General features: G+C 46.2%; 1 long non-coding RNA gene across 1 annotated transcript; it reads right to left on the bottom strand.

Annotated features, from left to right (window-relative positions):
• Positions 1–7,559: 7,559 nt before the first annotated feature.
• Positions 7,560–11,547, bottom strand: LOC128628147 (uncharacterized). The gene is made up of 3 exons (XR_008392476.1): positions 11,447–11,547; positions 9,117–9,543; positions 7,560–8,518 (listed from the first exon to the last, which is right to left on the bottom strand). It is a non-coding gene; the product is annotated as an uncharacterized LOC128628147 (long non-coding RNA).
• Positions 11,548–15,940: the final 4,393 nt, after the last annotated feature.

The following is a 15,940-nucleotide window of genomic DNA, read 5'->3' as shown; positions in this document are numbered from 1 at the left end:
CTAGACCCCCGGTTGGGGGCCAGGTCCCTGGCTCGGGGTGATGGTGTGCAAGAGGCATCAGTCAGTGTATCTCTCACACACCAACATTTCTCTCCCTTCTTCCTCCCTTCCCATCTCTCTAAAAAGAAACAAATAAAATCTTAAAAAAAAAGACGAGAGGGAGCACCACTTGTCTGGTCTCTGGGTCAGTGAGAGTTGCCAGTGAAGGGCTTTTGGTTCCTTCTGTTGAGTAATTTGTGTTTCCACCCCCCAAAATTAATAATGACTAACATTTGGTCATATCTACTTTACATTTTTAAATAAAAGACATAAACCATTAGGGATAAAGTTAAAGATTCTCCCTTTGTCTATCATTCCCTGCCTTATTTTTAAATTTTTTTAAACATAAGATAGGGCAACTGTATTACCAAAATTTGGAAGCTCATTCCTCCAACCTAATGTTGCTGTCAAGGTCATTTCAGTGCCTTTCCTGCCAGCGTTCTTTCCTGTGCAGTTTTCAGATAACTACAATCACAGCGTCTACGTACTTTTATGTATGCTTGTTGTCACTTAGAATAAGCATATTTCCTGATATTAGATGATCTCTATTACATTTAAAAATGCTGCATAAAATCCCATTGAGTGAATTCCATTGGTTAATTACCATCTTTATATTACTGGATGTCTAGAATTCTAAATATTGACTTCCGACAATGAATAGTTTTATATCTGTATTTTTCCCATACTTCAAATCATTTGTTTTGACTAGATTAGAAATGGAGTTACTGGGCTATCAAGTGGAAAACCAAAAAACGTTGTCTCTATAGATGCCCAGTTGCTTTTTTGAAGGGGTTACCAACATGCGCAGAGACCGATAATACAAAAATACGGCCGTTCCTCCAGGTGCCCCTTCCCTACGGAACCCTCTTCCTGCACACAATAGACTAACCTCTTTCACCAGTTTAACCTCCTTTTGTATTGTTGTGGGGTTTATTTTATATGATGTCCTATTATGACTTGTCTATTTTTAAAATTTTTATCTGTAAGCCTAATGTGTTTTTTAAGTATCAATAAAATTTAAAAATGCAAATAGCATTATAATAGAGCAAAACAGTGAAAAATAACTCCTTTGTCCTTGTCCCAGTGTCTCCAGTCTCTTCCCAGGCTCAACCACTCCTTCTGGTTTCTTTTATTCCTTCCAAGTTCACTTTTTGGTGTTTCATCCAGGCCCCGGAATTTGTGCCCCACTGGACACATGCATAGGAAAGTCAAGGAAAGCAACCTGGGGGGATTTATAAAAGATGGTGAGGTGAGTGTGGGCCTTGGGAACACCCCTCCCCAGGCCGACTCCTTCTTGGCCCCCTCCTCCTCCCCCACCTGCCCTGGGATTTGCTTGGCACCGCTCATCAGAAGGGCCACATCTAGGGCTGAGACTCATGCGTGGGTCCGGGAGGTGGTCCCGAAGGGAAGCTGGTCACAAAGTGTTGGCTTTTTCACGGGGACTTTCATGTCAAACACATGAGGGAGTTTTGAGTTAAAAGGCCAGGGTCTGTCTGAAGAGGCCGCGGCCCGAAGGGATCCAGGCCCCCAAATCCTCCCCGCCTCAGACTACTGGGTCAGTGGGTTGTCCTTTCTCATTTGCCCACGCAGGCACTACTCTCTCTTGCTCCCCGTTTTGATGACCATCTCCTGATTTTTACACATTTCTCTTGGGTGGATCCTGAATTCTTCCCTCTCCAACTTCCCACTGACTTTCAGGTTCTCTTTCTAGGGCACCCTCTACCCCAGCTTCAGGGTCCAGCCCAGTGGGTCTCTTTCCCCAGAAGGTCTACATGGTCAAAGCCATACATTTAGGGACACTTCTTGGCAAAGGCAGCCAGGATGGGGACCCCTGGGGCAAGTGGCCAAGGCTGGTAGAGGGGGGAGAGAGAAATGATAGATCCACCATCATTCTGAGATAGCAACGGAAGATTTGAACCAAAAGTTCAGGGTCAATGAGAGGCGGGCTTCCCAACCAGGTGTTAGTGGTGGCTGCGAAATTTTGCCAAGGCTCCTGGGTTCTCAGGTGGGCTCCTGAACGAACTAAGAGGCTGCTGGGATGGAAGGCTTCACGGAGCTATGTGCAGTAGTGGCCAGTAGGGGGAGCTGGTGGCCACGTCTGGCCCTCCTGTGGCTGGGAGATCAGTCCAGGCTTGATATCCAGGGCCCCGCCCATCAGTGGTGGCGTCCCAAAGAGGACTTTGGACAATACCATTCTTTGTCTTCCCAACCTGGCGCAGGGGGCTCCTAAATTATCCTTACGTTTTCGTGTTTGCATCGCACTGATTTTAATCACAGCATTCGCTGTGAGCTGCTCTTTTGTGAGAGACCCAAAGTTATTCACTTATACCTTTCGAAGAACATTTGCCGTGCACCAACTCGGTATCAGCCTACATTGAGAGGAGTAGAACTCAGTCCCTGGACTCAAAAGGATAAGAAATGTCCATCGAGAACTGAAAAGCAAGGGGCAGAGTCTAAAGATCTAAAAGAAAGATGTAGATGATACAACTTTGGTTTTTGTTGGGAAAGATTGTTATTGTCTGGTGCAATCAGGGAAAGAGTTTATAGAGGAACGGGTGTTTGAGGGGGCCTTTGAAGTGGGTGCAAGGTTTCAGAGCTTTATACTCTGAACTTTTAACCTTACTGACGGGTGCATCTTTGGCCGGTGGAAAGAACACAGTGAAGACATGGACCCGCTGGGTTCAGAGAACCAGCCAGCTGCATTAGAGTTTAGTGGTGGGTGGAGGTGAGGGTGGGAAATGGGTTTAAGGTTATATTTTTGGAAGATCTTGACTATCACTCCCAGAAACAAGAAAGCACTGGAGATCCTGGAAAAACAAAAAGCAAAAACAAAACAAAACAAAAAAACCAGAGGAGCTGAGTCGTGTGCCTTATTGTTGTTTTTGAGGAGATGAATACTTTTTTTAAAAAATGGCTAGTGAAATTTACTTATTATAAAAGTTGTGATCCTTGATCACTGATACAGAGAAAGAGTTTCTCCCAACTGATAATTCTCTGATTATCTATTTTAAACATTTCAGGGTGCAAATCTCTATTTAGTCTCGACTGGAGATTTTAAAATTATAAACCAGAATCTCCTGAGGACTTTGTTACAATGTAGACTGTCGGTCTCACTTCCAGAATTTCCATGACAGCCAAAAATTTGCTGCTGCTGCTGCTGTTATTGGTCTGGGGACCACATGGAGGACCTCTGAATTAAATTTTTCACCTGACCTTCCTCTGTAGATCCACTGGGCGGCAGCAGAGAGCACCACAGGGACCACATGGGTCAACCCTGGCTTGCTCAGGCAGAGGTGGTGGAGGGCTGTCTCTGTGAGCCTTCCATGAAGGTCTTTGCTACTAAATGACCCTGCAAACCAACCACAACAGCAAGCTCTCCAACATCAAGAATGCATTGGAGAAGGGAGTGCTTGGTGACTTAGACCTTTTTCCTTCTCCTGGATGTCTTGACTCCCAACTCTACCCCAAACATCCCTCAGAACCCTCCTCAATTAGAAGCAGAGTATTTTTTATAATTTTCAAGGTCACTTCAGATGAGATTGCTGAGTGTAAGGTGAACTAGAGCTTGGAAAGGGAGCTGATTCATCCAGAACAGACAGGTTAGGCTGGGCTTTGGGGTCCTCCTGAGGTTTCTGAACCATACCTCAGGATACACTGCCCACTGCGTCTCAGCGGAGACCAACCCTGACCAAGACATGGGGCTGGAATTAGCACAGTGTCATCCTGAGTGAGATGGCATCTTGCTCCCCCCCACCTGCCACCACATGTCTGCAATGCCTGTACCTTCATACAAGCAAGGGTTGCTCCTGTCAGCAGCTCCCATGGCCTTTTGGTTGACATTGGCCTTTCAGGAACCAACACAGCACTCTAACACAGAGGTGACACATGGTGCTTATTGGTTGTTGCATGACAAACATCACCCCTGCATGGGATCTGACTATTTAACCCACCAGTAGCCAAAATGGCACCCATGCTTCAAGACTTAGTGCCAATATGAACCGATATGAAGTCTTTCCTGACCCTTCAAATCCAAACGTCTCCCTTCTGTGGGCTCACAACCCTTTGTTCTGCTGCAGCCCCTACCAGGCTGTGGCTAGATAGTTACAGTTGTTTTTCTCTGCACCATTAGGTGGCGAGCTCCTCCAGCGCAAAGCCGCTGTCTAATTACTCAACGTTGCAGGCGGTACCTCCACATGTTGATGGAATTGAGATAACTTTGGTTTGTCTCCCATTTTGATTAATGATCAGGGCTATATTTACCTAAACTTTATGATTTAGTAAACTGAAAGCATATTTTCTCTGGGTCTCTCTCCTCCTAGACTGAATAAATTTAATGATTTTACTTTTACCTCATAGGGCAACCCTCCACCGAAGGAAAACTTAGTCTAATAAGTCTGGAAGTTTCTAAGTTAATTTGCGAATCATTGAAAACAAATCCACCCTGTTCTGGTCAAAAGGTGGCGAATGGAGTTAACTTTAATCAACAAAGGACAGAGTCAAACATGCCTTCTGCTAATGACCCTCTTTTCTCCCTCTTAATATTTTCCTCTGCTTTTTTTGATATAGATATTTTAATACAACTTTTTTGCAGAATTATTATAAAAGTTATTCAGATTAGTTTTATAAAGATATCTGTCTGGGTTTTTAAAATATATTTTATTGATTATGCCATTACAGTTGTCCCATCTCCCCCCTTTATTCCCCTCCACCCTGCACACCCACATTCCCCCCCTTTAGTTCTGTCCACGTGTCACAAGTTCTTTAGATTCTATATTTCCTCTACTATTCTTGCCCTCCCCCTGTCTATTTTCTACCTACTGTCTATGCTACTTATTCTCTGTACCTTCTCCCCCTTCTCCTCCTCCCACTCCCCTGTTGCTAACCCTCCATGTGATCTCCATTTCTATGGTTCTGCTCCTGATCTAGCTGTCCTCTTAGATTGCTTTTGTTTTAGGTGTGGCTGTTAATAACTGTGAGTTTGCTGTCCTTTCACTGTTCATAATTTTTATCTTCTTTTTCTTAGATAAGTCCCTTCAACATTTCATATAGGAAGGGCTTGATGATGATAACTCTTTGAACTTGACCTTATCTGAGAAGCACTTTATCTGCCCTTCCACTGCGTTTTTGCTGTGTTCTGTCTGTGACGCACACTCTGTTTTGTTATGTACTTGAGGTTGGACACCTGCTATTTTATCCTGGCTAATTTATTTAATATTGATGGCGTCGTTCTGATAATTTAAAGCATGTTTCTAATATTTTTAGACATTTTTAAACATTCTGAACACTAAAAAAAATCAGTATATGCTGTTCTATAATGTGTAGGAAATACACTTGAAATAGTGTCCCAAATTGGAATTGTGCCAAATGCCTTCTTTGTGTGTTCAAATGGAAAAATTTTTCACTTAGTTTATGTTCATTGTTTAAAAATACAGGTAGGTAAAGAGTCATAATAATAATATGAGTGAGAAGGAAAAGGACGAGAAGGAAGAGTGGAAGGAGGAAAGTTGCCCTTGGTTTTACTATCTAGACATAAATGTTTTTATGTATGTCGTCTTGGCTTTTTCTCTCTATGTGTATGTTCATTTTATAAAATTTGTGATCATACTGCTTGTGCTATTACATAACCTACTTTTCAAATTATTATGAGTTTTTCCATGTATAAAAACACATTTCCTCTATGCGGTTTTGATGGATGCATTATTCCACGGAATAATAATGACAGTTAACATCCCTTTGTCCAGAGCGTCCATGCTTCCTGCCTGTTAGTCACTGAATGGCTGTCTTGGTTATCAGAATAGTTGAGAGGAAGAGAGATAGAGACAGAGGCCACATTCACATAAATTTATTACAGTGTATTGTTATAATTGTTCTATCTCGTTCTTAATTGTTGTTCATCTCTTACCACGCCTAATTTGTAAGTTAAACTTTACCACAGGTATGTATAAGGAAAACATCATAATACTTTGTACTACCAGTTCCAGGCACCTTGGAACGTAACCCCAGCAGGTAAGGGGGACCTACTGTGTAGAGAGAAGTGAGGGAAGAAATACCTAAAAGAGTTCAAAGAGGTTATTCCTAGAGAGTGGCAATTGGGGTGTAGAGGATGGAGCAAGAAAATGCTCGTTTTTATTATAAATTTTGTAGAACCATTGTACTCTTCAAATCATGCACGTGTATAACTGTGATTTCTTTTTAATAAAGTGAACAGCTAGTAGTTACAGAATCAGTATTTGGACCTGATTCTGTCTGAAGCCAACCTTCTGTCTATTATTTCAATTTTGCCTCTCAAAATAAATACTTAATATTTATTTGCCATTAGACTCTAATTTTCTTTAAAATCTGCTTCATGTAAACGACCCAACAGTCTCCACCTCCACAAGGATACGGTCAGGGTTCGTTTTGCTGACTGCCGTCTCCCAGAGCCCACAGAGCCCTGGAATAGCTGGGTTCTCACACGTGCTTGCTTGGCCTTAGGTCCATTTTCTAAATCTCCAAGTGGGCTGGTTTCAATGTTTTTTTTTTTTTTTAATCCTCCCCCAAGGACCCATTTCCATTGATTTCTAGAGCGAGAGGAAGGGAAAGAGTGAGGGAAGGAGAGAGAGATATAGAGAAACATGATGTGAGAAACATCGATTCTCACTCACATCAGGTGCCTCCTGTACGCACCCCAACAGGGGTCAGAACTCACAACCCAGGCACGTGTCCTGAGCAGGAATCAAGAACCCACAACCTTTGGGTGCACAGACTGACACCAACAGTCTGGAATAAGCATATTTCCTGATATTAGATGATCATCAGTTTGGGTCCAACAGTTTGGGTCCAACAGTTTGGGTCCAACCAACTGAGGCGCATGGCCAAGGCTGGTTTCAATTCCTGAACCTCCATATCCCTCTTAATGGCTATCTCCATCCCGCACACAGATGTGAGCGTCACAGCAGATGCACACACAGGAACCAGCTGGAATTGCAGCATCCCCAGCAGAATTCAGAATCGGAGGGATGGGGGTTGCCCCGTTGTTCCCCCCACAAAAGATGCCATTGCTGGGCTGCCCCTGTCTGCACCATGGGCTGCGGTTTGGATGACAGGAGCGGCGGCCGGCTGGGTTTCCTTGGGGAGGTCACGCTGCTGGAGCCAAGCCTGACCCAGAATTCAACATGATTAGATGTTATCTTGTACTTCGAATGACTGATCTACGGATCCTTCTTTTCTGTCCTTCCTCCCTATCTGTCCTGTCCTTTCTCTCAATGAACGTGTACTAAGCACCTACTATATAGAACTTACTAGGCACAGGAAGGAGGTGGGTGGAGGAAACCAGAGGGGGAAAAAGGTTTTTTCTACTCAAATGTGTGCGTCTCTGCGTGTGTTTTGGTAACAGCTTTGTTGAGACACTGTTCACATGCCACACAATTCGCCCATTTAAGGTATACAAATCTGTAGTTTTTAGTATATTCATAGAGTGGCACAACCATCAGCACAATCAATTTAAGAGCATTTTCATGACTTTCAAAAATAGCCCGACCCTCTTTGCAGCCAATCTCCATTTTTCTCCAAGCTCGCCCCGCCCCAGGAGGCCACAGATCTAATTTTTTGTTCTCTCTTTAGATCTGCTTATGCTGGACACTTCATGTAAATGAGACCATAAGGTTTGTGGTCTCTCATGACTTTTTTTCCACATATTTCCAAGGTTCATCCATGTTGTAGCATATATTAGCACTTTATTCCTTTTTATGATAAAATAATATCCCATTGTATTAATACACCACATTTTGTCTATTGATTTATCAGTTGGCGGACGTTTGGGTTGTCTCCACTTTCTATCTTCTGTGAATGATGTCACCCTGAGCACTAATACCAATTCATGAATGCCTACATGTTTTCATTCCTCTTGAGCATACATCTAGGAGTGGAGTTGTTGGATCCTATGTGAAATCTATGTTTAACCTTTTGAGGAGGTGCCAAACTATTTTTCCAAGTCGTTTCACTCTTCTGTATTCCAACCAGCAGCGTGGGAGGGTTCCAATTTCTCCACACCTTTGCCAACACAGTATTATATGCCTTTTTGACTACTGCCATTCTGGTATATGTGAAGTGGTATCTCACTGTGGCTTTGCATTTCCCTGTTGGCTGATGATGTTGAGTAGCCTGGCAATCACTGCATCCATCACTCGTTTATTATCTCTTGGATTCCCATTGTGGGTATTCCAAACATTTCCCACACTTCACGGGGTCCCGGTTCCTCTCATCCCCAGAGACGCCCATCTCTTCTCCCTCTCTGAAACATCTCCATGCACCCACTTATTCTTCCACAAATATTTATTGGGCCTCATTCGAGTAGTATGGGCTAGTAATGGCTGGGGACACACAACTGAATGTGCTGTGCCCTTGGCCTTCAGCTCTCACTATTTGTAGTGCCCAGGGACCATGTACGGTTTGCAACACATCCTCGTGGCGGTGCTCTGTGTACTGCGCTTCAGCTGCACTGCAAAATTTGGGATAAAATTTAATGACGAAATTCATGACAACCGAGGTTCTGTGTATGTTTGAGTGTTAGGCCAGACCAACCACCCTCCTCCCTGCTTCACATTCCCCGCTACCCTCCTAGGCTCTGAAGGAATAATTCTTTCATGCAACCCTGTCCCTGTTCTTCACCACCCCTACTAAACTGCTGGCTTCTCCAGAGGGGAAGATTCTTACGCTGCCTTTCATTTCTTGCAGCCCAAAGATAACACTTGGCACATTAAAAATACTCAATTATGCCTTGCAATACACTAGATACATTTACCATCGAGTAAATAAATAGATGGAAAATAAATGAATGAAAGTGTGTAGTTCTGCCAAGTGGTGTGATTTTTTGTGTTTAGTTCTAATTGGCTGAACTGGGGCTCTATTCTGATTCTTATTTCAAACTGGCCTGAAGGATATTCCAGGCCCGCTGGACTGAGGAGGATTTATTTTAGTTAAGTGTTTATAGCGATCAGTGCTGTACTATGGAGTTTTAACTCCTGGCACGTTTGCCTTTGTTTGTAGCCTGTAGCACAATGAAAATAAAATGACCTAACACAAAATAAAATACCCACCCTCCAAGGTGAACATGTTGAACAGAGTCATGTCAGAGGAGGCTGCATGGAGATCTGCAGGGAAACCTGGAGTTAAAAGTGTTCGGTCACAGTGCATCTTCCCCTTCCACCCTCAGAGAGCAGGACAAAGGTCTCTCTTCCCCCAGGACAGGAAAATGTTCCCTCCTCAATGGGTTTGCTGAGGGAGCGGATGGAGAGGGCGGAAGTGGGCTTCCAGCGGGGTATCCTGCCGGCCCTTGGGAGACAGGATGCAGGGGAGCCCAGCACTCCAGCCCCCTCTGCTCAGGCTGCTCCCTTTTTCAGAGGTACGTGTGGTGGCCTGTGTGTTGCAGCAGAGATACACGCACTGTCCCGGGATCGACACTGGGGAGGGAGGCAACGCCTGGCATTTGTGATTATCTGTCCACTCGTTCCTCGAGAAGGTTATCTAGGGAAGATAATGAACACAGTGAGAAAAGGCCGAAGACATCTGAAGCAGGCTTCACAACCAGACTAAGCTTCCCGGGTCTTCAGCTCAGCTTTCTTCTCTCGATTTCGAGGTCCTCCCAGCTTTCATGTTCTCACTGCCACATCCCCAGCTTCTGGCATCACTTCCCTGCAACCGTCCACACAGCTCAGGGTCATGGCTCCCCCACAACATGCCTTCTCGCGGCCATAGCTACCGGCTTCCTCTCCCCTGACTCCTTCTCCCCTCCCAGACCTGAGACTGCGTGACCCAATCTTCGCTAGTCGGTTGGGGAGGACAGACTACAGGAGACCGCCCCCTCTGCTCCTCTTCTTTTAGTATTTTCCGTGTGCACGGGGTTTACTTTTATCATTCATTTAATCCTAACAACCTACAAGGCAGTGACAATAACCATTTTTCCCATTTTACAGGTTGAGAACTGAAGCACTGGGAAGGATATTAACTACCTCATAGTGAGAGCCCCTGGGATCTGAACTTAGTGTGGGGCAGAGACCTCACTCCTACTCAGCACGTTCTGTTTCCTCCCTGCTACTCGTGGGCACTGCATGCCTGTCTGGGACGACAGGGATGCCTCCGGCGCCCACCCTTGAGGAGCTCCTCCTTACGCAGGCAGGGATGGCACGCTGGCAGAAGCACAGTCCCAGCAGGGACGGTGGGGGCGCGGGGGAGCAAGGGACGGTGCTGAGGACACGAGCTGCAGGGAGAGGCTGCTGGCCCCCCGGAAGTGCCCAATTTAGGCCTCCTGCCCAGGAGAAGCTGGGCGCAAAGGCCCAGCCTCCTTGCCTCTGTTAAGCACAGCTCTGAAGGGCCACCCCAACTTCAGAGCACCCCGTAGGACCGGCCGAGGCCTCAGTGTGACTTCGTCTCAGGCCAGCCTGCTTCTACCAGTCCCGCTTCCCTCACGGGAGGACCTCTCTGCACACAAGCCGACCTCCGATGTGTGTCCCAAGGAGCCCAGCACACGTGGAAGCATGGAGTGAAGGGCACATAGAATGTTCCAGAAAGTGGAAGTAGTCCAGGGCTGCCAGGCTGCGGGATGCGGCGGGCGTAGAGCAGACTGTGGATGTGCAGTGAAGGACCTGGATCCGGTTTTCTCCACAAGGCGCCTGCACCCCTGCCCAGTGCCACAGAGGCCTGACACATCGTCAGAGCAAAATGCTTACCATTCAGGGGAGTGGCAGCTCATAACCCGAGTAAATAACAACCAGGAAAGGTTTGGGAATCATTTGTTGACTGATGCTTTTAGAATGTCAAAGCTCAAAAGCAGCCTTAGGCGCATCCAGTCCAAAGGCCCTCAGTTACCATGTGGAAATGTGAAACCTCAGAGAGGTGACAATGCAGAGTGTCAGAGCCACGTAGGAACCCAGATTCCTGGCCTCCAGTTCATTGGTCTTTCCACCACTGCTCGGAAGGCCTGTCATGATTCCTGGTAGGAACATACAGGCGAGCCCTGAAGATTCACTCCTCATGGTACCCTGACAACAACCCACCCAGAGAGTGCAAATGCTCTTGAAAAAGGCTTGCCACCCATCCAGCCCCCCGAGGGCTCTGGCAATTCTCCACAAGGCTCCACAAAGTGAGTGCATTGCTGGTGCCCGGCACATTCAGGCTCAGTGTTGTTCTAGAACCTCTGTACTTCCCCAACCCCCTGTCAGGTCAAGTCCAGCTGGTCTTCCTCCAACCACCGTAGAGGGAGATGTGGAAGCCACAGAAATCACAATGACGGCCGCTCTACCTACCTACTGGCACACCTGTTCAGTGTTTGGTGTGGGCTCCTGCCGGGGGTCAGTAACCTCTTCACCACACTCCCTGAGTGAGCCGGGCCCGCCCCTGCCTTAGGGAAAGTGTTATCAGGTACGCTCACCTTCAGCCAGGGCACTTATGATGACCGAGGACAGTCCTTAGGTGCAGTACAAAAACCTCTGATAAATGAACGACTCTAGACCCATTGCTGGGTTGGAGAGAGCAGTGCTCCATCTGGGCTGTCATGTCTAAAACTGAGACTTTGTCCTTTGATCTGCCTTCAAGGCTCGACAATTATTAACCCACACAATCAGACTCCATGTGAACTTCTCTTTTCAGACTGGGCTCCAGAAACCTGCCTTAGAGCAGTGTCTCCCGGCTTGAATCTGCGCTTTGCTAGCTGCCTGTGAACTCAATGTGTTAGTTATTCCATGGGCTGGGAAGGGTTTTGTGCTTGTTAAAGTTGGAGAAGCATGGTTATTGATCTTTGGAAGATGCTTCATCTACTTTAGGGCAATAAAGCCTATCCTGAACCTGCCTACTCTTGTTTAACTTAGGGTTTGCCAACTTTATTTGACTACAGTAACCTCTTCCTGAGCCCAGTTGCTCTCCTGTGTCCTGGTTCTTACAACTGGGCTTTCAGTCTGTAGCACTCTGGTGGGGCCATTGGTCTGTGTCTCCCCAGTGTCCCTTCTGCACACTGGGGTCTGGCTTTGTTCTCGTAGCTTTGTTCCCTGCCTCTTGATTCTGCTTCACCTGGGACTAATGGGGTTTCCTGGACACGAGACTTCTGATGCTAAAGCTGAGAAAATCCCAGGCAAACCAGGACATGTTGGTCATCTATCCTGAGCCTTGCTTTGTGCCTGAAGTCCCTCAGCTCCCTGGCAGCCACTCTGGTGCTTCCCGGGCCTCTCCTGGGATTCCCTGTCCATAGGCTCAGCCCACCTGGCAGAATACACAGCTGTTTCACCTTCAACTCCCTGCTTATGATTAATGGGCTGGGGCTGTGACCACGTGTTGATTAAATGCCCACCCCCATCCTTGCCTTTCAACTAACTCAATCTCCTTATCACTCCAGGCTCTGATAGGCTTGAGGGGAGCTGAGTGGCTCTCAAGTGGGGTCACAGTGATGGGACCTCAGCTGAGAGGGAGCTGATGGGTAGGGGATGCCCCGACATGGTTGTGTAGAAGGCAGAGAGATACCACATCTCCTTGGAACAGAAGCTGAGACTCCCAGCCCCTCCCCCAACCTTTGTCCTGTCATCCCATTAAACAGGGTTTGGGAGATTGGCACCTGGAACCAATGACTGCATGAGGCATCTCTGGGCCACACAGGTGTCTGACTGATGAACGAGCAGTCTCCGACGTCAAGAGGCCCCCTCACAGTTGTGGAGGGTGACAGAGCGCGGGATCAAATAAATGCAATCTAGTGTTAGGATGTGTGAGAGCACAGTTGGTAGAGTGCTTAACCTGTCTCCGTTTTAACTGCTGTAAATATTTTTCCTCATTCTCCGGTCCTTGCTCGAGGCGAGTCTTTCTATTCCCTTGTTCCAGGGCCTTTTCTGTAGGTCCAAATTAGGAGTTCCTTTTGTTCATTAAAGCCCTAACTTACAGAGAGACTGTCGACATTTATTCTCAAAGGGGAGGGGGGAGGGGACCTGTTGCCTTGGGGAGGCAGAAAGAGCCATATCAGGGAGGTTTGGACCAGAGCTAGATGTGTTCCCAAGTCTGGTAACCACTGGAGCCAACGCCACCCCGGTCCAAAGGTGCTGGCACCTCAGATGAAATGATCTGAGCTGCTGTCACCCTGGGGGCCATAGCAAAGGACCACTCACTCATTCCTTTACGAATGAGCTACTGGATGTCTATTCTGTGCCAGGCACTGTGATAGACCCTGAGATTAGAGGAATGAACAAAACAGATGACCACTCCTGCCCTTGTGGATCTTAGAGTCGATGAACACAGACTAAATGCACAAGACTTGAGCTTTTTCTGAAGAGCTTTGAAGCCACTGGCAGGGCCTATGCAGAGGAATGGGTTTAGAAGTATCATGGTAGCTCTGTATTGTGATTGGACTCCGGTGGGGCAGGGGCAGGGGCAGGGTGACCAGTTAGGAGGCTGTTTCTAGGTAATGATGGCTTAACATTGGTGATAGAAAGTGCTTAAATTTGAGACATGTTTTGAAAGAGAAGCCAGATAAGGAAAATGTAGGGTGTGAGATTAAAGGCAAGAATGAAGAATAACTCCAGGGATTTGGCCTGAACTACTAGAATGGAGTACCTGCCCATTAACTTAACTGGGGAAGGCTGTGGCAGAAATTTGCGGGAGAGGTGATAGGGGGAAGGGGCATCTTACATGGAAATATCAGAGCGCCCATGCCCCTGATTCCAGGTGGGGCCACATTAGCCTATATGGTTGTCTGTGGATTAGAAATGACATCCCTTCCTCTAGAGGATATAGCCTCGTGCAGGGGTCACAGCCTGACAAGGGGACGCATTAGCTCTTCCAGTTGGAAGCCCTGATGCTGTGAACAACCTTCACAACCACGTAGAAAGGTCTGCGTGAAGTGACTATCCGCACATCAGAAAGGCCCTGCAGGCAGAATGGGGCCAGGTGGGTACTCGGAACAGAACAAACCGAACTTGGAGGAATAATCGTCCATACCCCTAGGTCATGTTTAGTAGGAAACTTTATACTTGCCTCAGCAGCTATAAAGGAAGCCTGTTTGCATGAGTTCATTAGATGTATAAAGGCAGAAAAACAATGTTAGGAAGTATTGTTTGTCTTCATAGGATTAAAAAAAAATGAATGCTGTTTTGTTTTGAAGTTATACGATCCTCTTCCATTACATGATAAGAGTAGATAAGTTCTTTTTATTAATCTTTTAGCAAAGTAATGAAATATTGGGAAAGGATGGCTTTCGTTCTTTTCCAAATGTCATATTAGTATAGAACACAATATATTTGCTTTGAACAAGTTGTTCCAGATCTGAAGAAGTGTTCCATCCTCTTTCGCACTCAGCATTACCCCAAAATGACCAGGTAATTCATAATTTTCTTTAGAAGTTTCCTCACAACATACCACAGTAGTATAGTTTATACATTCGTTCAAGCTTTACAATGACCCTTAGAGGTGGGATTATTATCTTCCATTTCACAGGTGAGAAGATTAAGGGTTGGAGAGTGGACATGACTTTTCTGGGACTTTCAGTTAATATGAGGAAGAGCCTGAAAGTAAACTCAAGTTAGTTGGGCTCCAAAGCCCCTGAGGTCTATTAAACGATGTTCCTCAGACCAACTCCTCTGGTGGGAAACCTAGCAGTCCACAATCTCAGGGCCACAGATTCTGCAACTTGTACATAACAAGTGCATATATTCTATGCTCCCTCCTCCACCCACACCTGAGGTCTCTCTAGTGCTCCATGATGAGATGCCTTCACCATTGGTCCCGCACGCTGGTCATAGTGCAAACTCTGGGTGATGCCATAAGGAACAAATGGGGAAGCCTGTTAGAATGTAGACGTCTGAGTGTTATCCGTGTTCACTGGATGAGGACGTCTGTGGGTCAGGGCCCAGAAATGTATGGTTAGCAAGTCCCCAGGTGGCGTTGGTGCAGAGTCGGGCTTGGGGACCACTGACAGGGCCACAGCCCGGTGCTGGGGAACGCCCTGCCTCCCTCTTGTGTCAACCCTGCCCATCATTTATTTCCATCCTTCTCAATTCTCTTTCTTTATTCCCTCTCCTTGGATAGCTCTGGCTATTAAAGTATCCCCTAGATTGCACTAAACTCCATCTCCCTGTAGTTTTTACCAACTGGGCCCCATTCTACATTTTGGGTTACACAGAACAAGGCTAACCATTCTGCCACAGTGATGGTCCTTCAAGAATTAAAGTCACCTAACACATTCCCCAGTCTCAAATAGAGACAATATTCCCAATTCTGTCACCAACATCTTCCATGATTTAGTGTAAAGTTCTTGAACAATCTGTGCCATGTCCTTCTGTACATGGGCCATGTACCATCTGTGGCCCACGTTCTTTTAAACTGGGACATCCAGAACCAAAGGCCACATTCTGGGCATGGTGGGATCCACACCACATAGTAGGGAGTTTTGTTTTTCTGGTTCCAGACCCTGCCTTCCTCTAAATGCCACTTGAATTGAATCACTGAATGGTGGGCTTCTATGATACTACTAAGCTGGGCCCCCTGTATCCTCTGATGGTGCCATCATTGACTTTGACCCAAGGTTAAGACCTTAACTTTATTCCTGCTGGTTTCCATCTTGTCAGATTTTGCTCCTTGCTCCAGACTCTTAATACTTTTGGACCCTGCTTCCTCTGAGTGTTCCTCTGATTCTTTCAGACTGTCGGTCTTCATACTGTTTTGTGTCAGACTCTCTGTGATACACTGTGACTTATGGTCACTGTTGTCCTAGAAATCTTTACTCTGAAAATAAATATTATACAACCCTTGGTGTCCGTGTACATATCCAGATTTTATACAGACATAATATAGAGATGTAGTGGACACAGCTGGTGCCCCCCCCCAAAGCTTCTTGGGTCCTCTTCTATCAGCTCTGTGTGTCTGTTTCCCAGCTCTTATGTGATTTGATGCT

This window comes from Artibeus jamaicensis, unplaced genomic scaffold (assembly GCF_021234435.1).
Source record: "Artibeus jamaicensis isolate MK-2021 breed Jamaican fruit bat unplaced genomic scaffold, CSHL_Jam_final contig_548, whole genome shotgun sequence".
In the NCBI taxonomy this organism is placed as follows: Eukaryota; Metazoa; Chordata; class Mammalia; order Chiroptera; family Phyllostomidae; genus Artibeus; species Artibeus jamaicensis.
This window is presented reverse-complemented; position numbering and strand designations above follow the sequence as displayed.